The sequence below is a fragment of the Anabas testudineus genome, chromosome 7 (assembly GCF_900324465.2).
Source record: "Anabas testudineus chromosome 7, fAnaTes1.2, whole genome shotgun sequence".
Lineage (NCBI taxonomy): Eukaryota > Metazoa > Chordata > Actinopteri > Anabantiformes > Anabantidae > Anabas > Anabas testudineus.
In genome coordinates, this window is record NC_046616.1 from 10,136,805 (window position 1) to 10,147,562 (window position 10,758).

Below are 10,758 nucleotides of genomic sequence, written 5' to 3' on the forward strand. Positions count from 1 at the left end.
TCTATGATGTCACTAAAGAAAACATTTTCATCTCCCTCTACATCATTAGTCAGTATTACTGGCTACTAATTGAGTTAGCCCTTTATGTTGAAAATCTTCCTTTAAATAGCAAATTAAGTCTGTAAAAAGTCTAGGATTTTGTTTACTGTGCACTTAAAACCCTAAAAAAAAGGCTGATTGTTTTTCACATTTATCAAATTATGTCACTGTGAATACTCTTTTATAATTAAGTGAAATGATTGTATTGTAAAAACAATTACAACTCTAAAAAAACTAAAACAAAACTACATTAAGAAAACTAATTACCGATTTGAAAAGCCAATGCTCTATGTAACAATAATAACAAACTATAGCTGTTTTCATTCACAAATGTATGATTAACTACATGTTCGGAAATAAAAATGAGCAGACACATTAAAGCTAATGGCATTTCAGAAAATTATCCCTAAAAGACGATCTCTTTGTTGCAGGAGAGGAGAGAACTAATTGTAATGCAACAATTGTGGGCACATGCAGTAAGCAAACCAACACAATTTCTGCACATACATTAAAAAACCCCCACAAGATTGACGTGTACAGCACTGATCTGGAAACATCAAAAACTTTACAGGGGACGCACATTTCAAAGAGCTTGTTGAATAGGAAATAAAGGTAGTGAAGAGGGACATTCTGGCAGGTGATCATACAGAAAAGCAGAGTTTGATTAACAGGCTTGAATGCTGGTGAATGAATGTGAATGGGAACATGATTTACATGAAAGATAGACATATGGCTAAATTTAGTGGCTATCCAAAGAGGTTCAAAATTTGGCAAATGGAAAACATGTGGCATCTCAGGTTTTCGTGTTTTTAACCCGACAAAAACACATGTAAAAACTTAACTTAAATACCTTCAAAGTTGAGCGATATTAGCCGGCACTTCCAGAAAAAAAGATTACAAGCATTAATGTAAAAAGACGAGCAAGGATTTGCACATTTATGAACAAGAAATCTTTCTCCTTCAAAGAATTTAAATACATCACACTTTGCTCTGTGGAAGGAGCTTTCATGACTAGGAACATTGTCCCATTAAAAGAGTTGAGGGTCTGTGTGTGATTGAATGTATTCACCCATTAGACTTTGTAGCTGTGCACTCACTCAGCTGTATGCATCACTAACAGCTAACAGTCCCCTGCTGCTAGCAGGCTTTTAGACTGAGAGAGAGGCTTTACAGTTCTGCATTTTAATAGAGAACTTTGAATGGAGGGACGGGGGATGGGTGAGAGAAGGGGGGAAGGAGCCAAAGGAAAGAGGCATCAAAATATTTTCAGAGGAAAATGAAGTAATGACAAAATACCCACCCGGAGCGAGCCAAGCAGAGGGGGTTTCTGGGAAGGACTGCCTTGGCAAGGGTAAGGCTAATGTGTCAAAAGAAAGTCTGTATGCATACTGAGCGCTGTCATGTCTAGAAGTGTGGGCCATTCAAAGGAAGGAGGAAAAGGTCCAAAAAGCAATATTGAATGTCTTAATTACTTTCCGATTCAGTGCCAGAAAACATACCTCTGAAAAGGTTCAATTATAAGATATCAAGGCAAATCAGCTGCCCTTATGGTGGCTGCTTGCTCATCTCTCAATGGAGCTGGGTTAAGCAATTATCGTTTGATACTGTCTACTTATTCTCAAAGGAGACCTGGAGAGGCATCAGTGTGATGCACCATTTCAAACTGAGATACATTTTGAGGACTTAAAGCCAGCGGTCAGGCAAACTAATGCTTCAGAGGAAAAGTAATGAAAGAAGAGAGGACAATAATTTATCCATGACAGAACGACACCTTCATCACTGGGTTATGAGAACGGCTTACTGGCTCATGTCAACCAAGTCAATCCAGTGGAATATCACCTGAAACAGAACATAATGACTCACACCATTTTCCTAGGTCTGAAAGAAAATCTGATTGAAAGAAGGCAAGAAAATCAGTAGGTTCCACTGAATCCCTTAAGGCCTGGAATAAAATATTTAACTCGCTAAGCCCACACAGAACATAACACCTGAAAACATCTGCCAAGGTAGAGGGAGTTAGCGACCCAGAAGACTTACCACTGCTGACAAGGAAAAAGCTATCACAATTCTAGATTCTGACAACGGAGAAGTTAAAAAGGCATATTTTGTCATAAATAAAACATAGGAGTGCAGCATTTCAGCAAACTCCCCCAACAAAAGGTCCCAAGAGAGAGATGGGATGCTGTTTGTGAACTCATGCTTTGCACAGTAAAGGGGGCTATAGCACTGCGTCACCACGACTCAAACTACATTCCCAAATCCAGTCCTATTCAGCAAGGACTAGTCCTCTTTAAAAATTCATTAATTTACAGCAAAAATAGATTAAAGCGCCCAACTGCACCAACCTAAAAAGTTTGGCTTGTGAATAGCATTAATAATGGAAGCAAGCATCCAAAACCTAGAGGCCCTGGCTCGGAGGCATGGCTTAGGTTTTGTTGCACTTTATAATGGAGAGTAATTTACATTTTTCAGAAGTATTACAGCTTTTTGATGCTTGTTTATAATTACATTGTTTTACATGCAAATTGGCTAACAATTGTTACTCATTAAAACATAACCAGTAGAGTGCAACAACACTCTCAGCTTGTGTAAGACAGAGGCTTTACATCAGGTTCACAACGGAAGCTTTGCACTGAACTCCTGTCGCTGGCAGCACCGCTGCTGAGTTCAATCCAAATGACAGCCCTTTAAAAGTGATCACCCCCATCTTATCTTTTACATCTTTCTCTTTCAAATCAGAGCTGTGCTTTCCTAACAGAATCAAAGAGGGTTTTGACAAGATAAAAGGATTTGCTGCATTTGAATTCAAATTATGTGTACTTTCCTGGGGACAAGACAAAAATCACAGTGACTGGAAGCACTCAGAGAACTTAAACGTACTTGAAATGAGAGGAAATCTGCTCTAATGCGTTGTCAGAGTTTTCACCGTCTCCACCTGATGACAGAGGAGTTTGCTGTGGTACAGTCGATAGTTAAGTCAACATCTAAGGAACAGCTGATTTCTTATTGTTTGCATAACAGTCTGAGGGTGAAAGGGTGGAGGTTTCCGTATCCACTCACATGCAGGGGTCTACTAATAACTTCTAATATCAAGTCATTTCAACAATCACAATGTCGAAGTGATGATTTAAACAGCTGATAGCTGGTGTGACCTGAGGTAATTAAGCAGACCTGATGCTCTCCTAACATTGTAGTTGCCCGATCCTTACACAAGCAAATTAGTGGACTTGTCGCTGAAGCAAATGAAACATCCTCCTCACTTCCTTCAATAGTTACTGCCAAGCTACCTCAGAGCAAGGCAGTTTGCGCACAGCTGCTGTAGCGGAAGTGTTATAAATGATAAAGAGTAGGAGACAGCTACCAGGCATCAGTCCGTACACATGAAGAGCGTGGGTGTTGGTTTTTGCTAAAAGCATATTCTCACTTAGTATGTTTTCCGTTAAGTAAACAAATCTTTCCAAGGTTAAAAACTGATTTTTTTTATAATGGCAGCTATATGAAAAGATGAGTTTATAGTGTGTTGACAGGGGTTATGACATCGACAATTTTCTGTGCAGAATGTCAAATAGATTAATAGATTGTTTGTTACTTACAGTATAGCTGCAAAAAAGACGCATACCAACATTAATCATGCAGGTTTTTCAATAAAATGAACTCAGAGTGAGACCTGCACATCTGGTGCATGTGCAGCGCTGCAATTGAGTTTCAATTCTATATGTACTTAAAAACATTTTGTTTTGAACCAGAAAAACTAAATGTGTTACAAAAATAAGCTGTTTAACAAAACACAATTTTTGCTGTGTCTTAACTCCATCACGTGCAATAGGAAGGCAAATCATTCTTGCAAGACACTGAGGAGACAGATCAGCTGCCCAGCATTACTTCTAAAGTCATACAAAAGAAATAAATTACAAGCCATAATGAATATGCCAGGAGACAGCCTAAAATCTTGAAAGCCATGACTGATTCATATACTGGCATATGGAGTTCATCTTTATCAAAGAAACTGAAATGCAAGTAGGGTATCCACAAATAGCCCTAAATTCAACTTTCAAAAAGTCATTACTCCACTCATTTCATAGCAGTGCATTTGCTGACATTGACGATAATTACAACGACCTTTCCAATGATAAAACAGAAATCAGCAAAACATTAAGAGGGTTCCTTCTTTTCACGTTTCACGCCATTCTGCATAACGTTTTAATGAGGCATTTAGGGGTCTATGAGTGATCTACTGAGAAAGTCTACAATGGCAATCAGCAGTGAGTGTGGCAGCTGTTCAGCAATTAAAAAGCCAAATTACCCTCAATCAACACCATTTACTAGCGCAAGTAAATCTCAGGGCAAATAATGATGAGAGAAATCTGTTCAGACAGCTCTCATCTTGATAGGAATTAGAGGCGCATCCAAATCAGAAGCAGGGTACTCTTTCAAATGCTTTCCCAGTCTGATGCACGCAAACACACACACACACACACACACCTTCCCTTGTCTGTTTGCTTAGGAGAGACGAAATTGTATAAAATTGGCTGGTTGTCCATATTGCAGTATGATGAAAGATAATAAGTCCTTTACAGTATAACATGCTCACCGTCCACGGTAAGGTTATGGTCTCTTTAAAGAGAGGGGCTGCACTGGTCTATATGATGCAGCCGATTGTTGTGTAAGCATTAACTGTAGCATCAACACATCATCTTATACAGGACAACAGCAAATAAGAGTGGCCTGCATGTAAAAAGGAGGCATTCTAGGACAGTTATGGCAAGGTACTTATCATCTGTCTGCATGGGCGCAACTGATTCACCTGAGGTTAAAAAAAAAAAACATTAAGTGCAACTCTTTTGTATGTGATATGGAGCACACATTAATGTCAGCTGTGTAAAGTAAGTAAATCAAATGTTAACACCAGTGTGCTCGGTGTAAATGTGACTCGTCAGCTGAAGTCCCAATACTGCAATCACTGCATGTCACAGTGCTAATGACACACATATAAAGACCCTATTTTTAAAATATGTGCTGCTTTGAAACAAAGTTGGTTCAGTCTCATGAATCCCCTGAAGGAAGCAATTTCAAGTGAGCTGCCTTCTTTTTTTCCCCCCCTTCTGTTACTACTTCTCCTCACTTCATTTGACTTTTAAACGTCTGTGTTAATTCACCACTTTAAAGAATATATTTGCCTCTATGCAGACACGTCCCTGTGGAAGTGAGTGTCTCCTCTCAGCTTTTCAGCTTCCTCTGCCACCGCTTCAAAAGTGCGTTTTCTGTGCGCGTCCAATTGCAGTTCACCCCCTTTGGATAAGGCTTTCATCAAACTCCACTTTCCTCATAGCCTGTTAGCAGACAGTGTCACGGTCTCATGTTAACACGGAACTGCAATTGTAAACTTACAGAAGTTGACTTTTTATCGTGCGGACATTTGGGATGAAGACAAATGCTGCGAGTCTGCAGGCGTGCGCACTGTGACAGGTAGCCAAAGTGTCACAGTGCGCCTTTAAGTACAACCACTGGCTTTCAGCAACACTAAAACCCACCGATTTGGAATTATTTGGCACAAACCTCCATGACTGACATTCAAACATTCATCTGCACACACTACTCACCGCCGTAGACGGACATGAACCGGCACAATTGTGTGGCACAGGAGCTCCAGACGCCTATTCTGCACTTGAAAAATTCCCCTCGAAGACAAAAGCTCCGGCGGCGCCTTGACGCTGTCACTCGGTCTGCGTGCACGGTGCACGGTGCTCTGCAGGCGTCAGGCTGACCGCTGCTGTGGTCACACGACAGCTCTGACGGGCTGACTCGACCCCACTATTCGCGTTTGCGCTCCCAGCACGAAGACCCTGGTCTTTCTGTGCTCAGCTCGGCTGCTAAACCACCGGAACTACTTCCAACGCCAGCCGGAGCACGTTGAAGATAAATTCATGCACCACAATAGGAAAAATGAAATCACATCCATTCAACTAGTTCCCATTAATGGCATTCTACCAGGACATCACACTGATCTACCAAAATCATTATCACCACAAGTAACACTAATACTGCTGCAACTAATAATAATAATAATAATAATAATAATAATAATAATAATAATAGTGGTTGGTCAGCAATTATGTTTTAACTGTTTGTTAATTGGAACATGTGCAGGCAGGATGGACCTTAATAACTGTGATCATCCTAACATATTATGAAACCCCTCACTTGGCAATGAGTGTTTGATTAAAAGATTAAAATGAAAGAAAGCACTGTCTGTGACACTAAAAGCAGGATTCTTTTATGCATTGAATCATATTTTCAGTGATGTTTACCACTGCTCCAATTGCAATAAAACATTTAATGCAAAGCATGCTGGAGACCGAGGTTCGAATCCTGGTGGTGGCCTTCCATTGGGGGTCCTCAGGCTTACTCTGCCTTTGCTTTGTATCTTGTAAGTCACTTTGGATAAAAACGTCTGCCAAATGACTAAATGCAGCCAGCAAACTGAGGGCTTGGTGGTGAGCAGCTTCTCTGTTATTGGTGAGGTATGTTTCATGCCTTTTGAGTAACTGCATGGACAATCCTGATGTGAAGGCACAGCGCACCCACATGGACATGACATCCCTCAAAGCACTTTAATGCAGCCTTAAGACTTCCTTTGCTTCCTGATTTGTTTGGCATTTTTAAATCAACAGTTGATATGTCCATGCACAGTCTCACATTACAGTACTATTACTGCAGGACCCACTTTGCTGACATTCGTTTTCTGGGTTATGCACATTTTTTCTTGTTGACAAAATAAAGAGTCTTCTTGACTGGGATGATCAAGCACTAAACATATTTACAGGCATAAAATTCCAAAAACGTATACAACAAACTATAGACAACAAAAATGTTTTCCTTAAAACAAGTAGATGATGTGGTTAGTTACAGTTACAGTACTGTGCATGCTAGTGTTAATGTTAGTGTCTATGCAGACACAGTAAGCCTTTCATACATATATTGTCTGGTGGATGTACACGCGCCCCCATGAGAACATATGAAATAATGTTTGCAATCAAATAAGTCAGACACCTGAGACGCAGAGTTTAAAGCATATGTCTAATAGAAAACACTTTAAGACCCCTTGTCATTAAACAGTGTGATTCAAATAAACTTACAATGCAAAACTGGAACCCACGGTGCACAAAAACAATGAACTGAATTTTCAGTGATACAAGACCCATCTTGAGTCCTAGAGTTAAAATCAAATATGGGCTATTTGTCCATTTTTATTGCAATATTTATCCAATAAGTATCCATAAGTATTGGCACCCTCAATACTTTGTTTACTATACTGTCTCTTCAAATCATGTCCAATGAACTAAATTTCCCATAGGTGGACTTCAATCAAGTAGTAGAAACATCTCAAGGATGATCATTCGTTAAGTTTTTTATTTTTTATTTTTATTTTTTTAATACATTTTCAAAGATTTCTAACAAACTTCTGTCAAGTTGTCATTATGGGGTGTTGTTTGTAGTATTTTGAGGAAAATAGTGAAATAAATCAATTTCAGAATAAGGCTGTAACATAAGAAAATGCAAACATAACAAAATTCACCGTTCTGAATACTTTCCAAATGCACGGTATGTCTTTGGGATCTTTATGGTTCCTGCAAACACCAACAAGTGCTTTTCTGGTCAGTATTCTTGTATTTTCTTTTCAATTATGTGTTTTGTTTTTGTCTAAATTTGCTTACATGGATCCATTTCCACTTTGTCCCTTTGGCTTGGAAACAACTCAGTGCTGCACTCATCTGGATGATTTGGGTGCTTGCAGTGGTTAATAAAATAATTTAAGATTCTCAAAACAGCCATTTTCAGTAAAGTGCTGAGTTTCTTTTTCCTCTTGACGCTCGGACAGCTGGAGGAGATTATATGACTGTAATGCTAAATTAATTCCTCTAAAGAGCAACAATACGAAACATTATCATTAACTGTTCCACTTGTGTCACAACTAGTTTGTTTTGACAGAGAGCAGTGTTTCCTTTTTAAAGTTTCAAACATTAAAATAAAGAAATCAAAACAACAAGCAGTAGATTTAACACTGTGAATGTTGAATTTCCTCTTTGTCAACTGTGATATGTGCACCCTCCACCAGAGGACTCTCTAGCACAAGACAACGTGTTCAAGGTTTTTAAAAGCTCATTAAAAGCCTTTTGAATGTACATTTCCATGTGTTTGGTCATTATTAAACCAAATCTATTTACCATGGGAGACGGAGAAATAACCACATATAAACACTGATTGTATAAAATTACTTATAAGTATAATTTTTATAAAGAGCCATCCCTGTGTATCTTATTGCCAACAAGTGAAGTGTTTGTTCCCCTCGTCATGACTACAAACAGCCAGTCTAGATTATCTTATTGCTGAGCATTGATGCTCCAGGATGTCCAAACCCTGGTGGTCTGCTCCAACACAAACAGCAGCCCCCAATGAACCACTGCTTTGTGAGCACTGTGTGGAACCTAACCGATGGTCGTTTGCTGATACAGTTTGGTTTTCGCCTAAAGGGTTAGTTTTACGCGGAATTTAATAAGGGTAAATGCAAGTTCTTAGTAAACCCCGGAGGTGATATTGTGGGAACGGGAGGACGGTCTTGCAGCAGAAAACGTCCGTGTGATGACTGGGCGACGTTTCTAAAGAGGAATGCGTCTGTTTCGGCGCCTTCCCCCCGTCTTTGTGATGATTGGGCAGCACAACTGGCTCTGCCCGGTTTGATCCTGTTATTTCTCCGTCGGTGCAGTGCGTCAAGCTCAGGGGATGTGAAGGAGGCAGGCACAAAAAAAAAAAAAAAAAAAAAAAAAAAAAAAAAAACAGCTGTGCAACTTCTTAGGGTGGTTTCATGTTTTATCCTCAGGCTGGAAACCATCCGTTACTTACTAATACTGTTGTGTCATTGCATTAAGATAGATCTGGGTTGATTATTACTATCCTTAATAGTCTATATCCATGCAGCATAGAGTGCCAAGAGAATAAAGTTGCACATGCTGAGAGTTCAAAATGCAACCAACTAATGATGACTTAATTCCCAACTAACCCTCATTGTTACTTATTTTATGTGAGTTATTTTTAATTTCTTTGATTGTATAATCTTTATCAGTTGTCTGGTCTGTGGGTGCAATCATTGCTGTGCTGTTATTTTACAGTTATTTACTAAACACAGAATCTGCAGAAGCCAATTGCACTTTGCTTTATGAGTTTTCTTTGCGTTGACCTTGATGTTCAGTGATTTAGAGCTGTTTTCTGAGCAGAGTTGCAGTGTGGATCATTAGCTGCTGTTTGACAAGGGGTTATTACTGCAGCACTTCAGTAGAAACTTGAACAAAGGGCATAGGCAGATTTAAAGAGGTTGTGGTGTTAAAGTGTTACATTTTCTATATGTAGCCGGACTTTGATTGCCATATTTTTTTCTGTTTTGTTTATCCTAATAAAATATAAGTTGCATCAATATTGACTGTGCATTTCCACAAAATCGATCAACCTGCACATGTTTTATAGTTCTGATTCAACAACTGTGTTTATTTATTACTTTGTAGAGACTTCCTGATGATGTGATTATCTTGAAAGTGAAACCTGTTAGGGAAAGAAGAAACAGAATAACAGTTTAGTCATTTTAAAACAGTGGGGAATTCCGAGTTTTAATTAAGGGGGATATTTTTTACATTTACAAATTTGTGGTGCTCTCAATATTAAAGGATTATGTCCCTCCCATCATTATTTCTCTTAATTCAATTTAGAGGATAAGCTTGAGTTTAAGTTTTGGTACTACAACTCCCACAATGCTTTGCAAATATAAACAGGAAACCGTGCAACAGAGTTAGTCCGTTAGCTGCGCCTTTGTTGTATATAGTCTATATTCATACTTTGGTCAATCAGAACCATTAATAGTGCCGAATTAGTTATTAGGCATTCATATTTGCGTTGTACCCACGTTCACACACATATCTATCACCGGATTACGTTAATGCCGGAGGAAATGTAAAAACGTCATAAATCACAGGCGTGTTCAGGAAGCTCACGGGTGTTGAGTCTGATTTGATGTGTTGATGTTTATGTGTGAGTTGCACTCATTGTGAAAACATGCTCGACGTGTCGCTGCGCTCAGATTTGCCTGACTTGCCCCCGTCCTCGGGGATTTTCGTACAGTCCTTCTTTTCTCTGGGACACACACAGAGAGAGAGAGGAAGAGAACAAGAGAAGTGGGTCAGTCGCATAATTTCGCTCGATTATCGCAGGAATGTGTTTTCCTCCTCCTCAGCCCGTCGTCGGGTGGCGCAGCAGCTTCTGTCTGAGTTATTTGTGAAACAAACTCCTCTCAATCTTTAGACTCTGACAGAAAACGGAAGACGCAAAAAAAAACAAATAAATAAAGATGGGCAGCGTCTTTGGTTTGTGATGACCTTATTTCATTTCCTGCCACTTCGGCATGGAGACAGCGCTGCCGGTATTCTCCGGCCCTCCCCGCACCGTCTGGTCTGAACCGGTTCGGATTGTGCGCGGTCTCGGGCGCACTGCAGACTGTGCGCGCTCCCGCCGGCCTCAGCCCCCCCCCCCCCCCCCTTCATCGGTCAGCGCGCTCGCGGCTCGCCCACAGCTCCCGCGCGTCGTTTTGGACAATGACGGCCCTCCGCGCGCTCTGATTGGCTCGCGCCCCCTCCGAAGCCTTTTTTTTTTTTTTTTTATTTTGGGAGCGGGGCC

At 40.0% G+C, this 10,758-nt stretch overlaps 1 protein-coding gene across 1 annotated transcript in view; it reads right to left on the reverse strand.

Moving 5' to 3' along the window:
* Positions 1–5,878, reverse strand: part of LOC113166803 (forkhead box protein J3-like) — a 44,463-nt gene extending 38,585 nt beyond the window's left edge. Inside the window, exon 1 of the mRNA XM_026366969.1 lies at positions 5,640–5,878. The gene's annotated coding sequence lies outside the window, so the exon portion shown is untranslated. The remainder of the gene's footprint in view (positions 1–5,639) is intronic.
* Between the last annotated feature and the right edge of the window lie 4,880 nt (positions 5,879–10,758).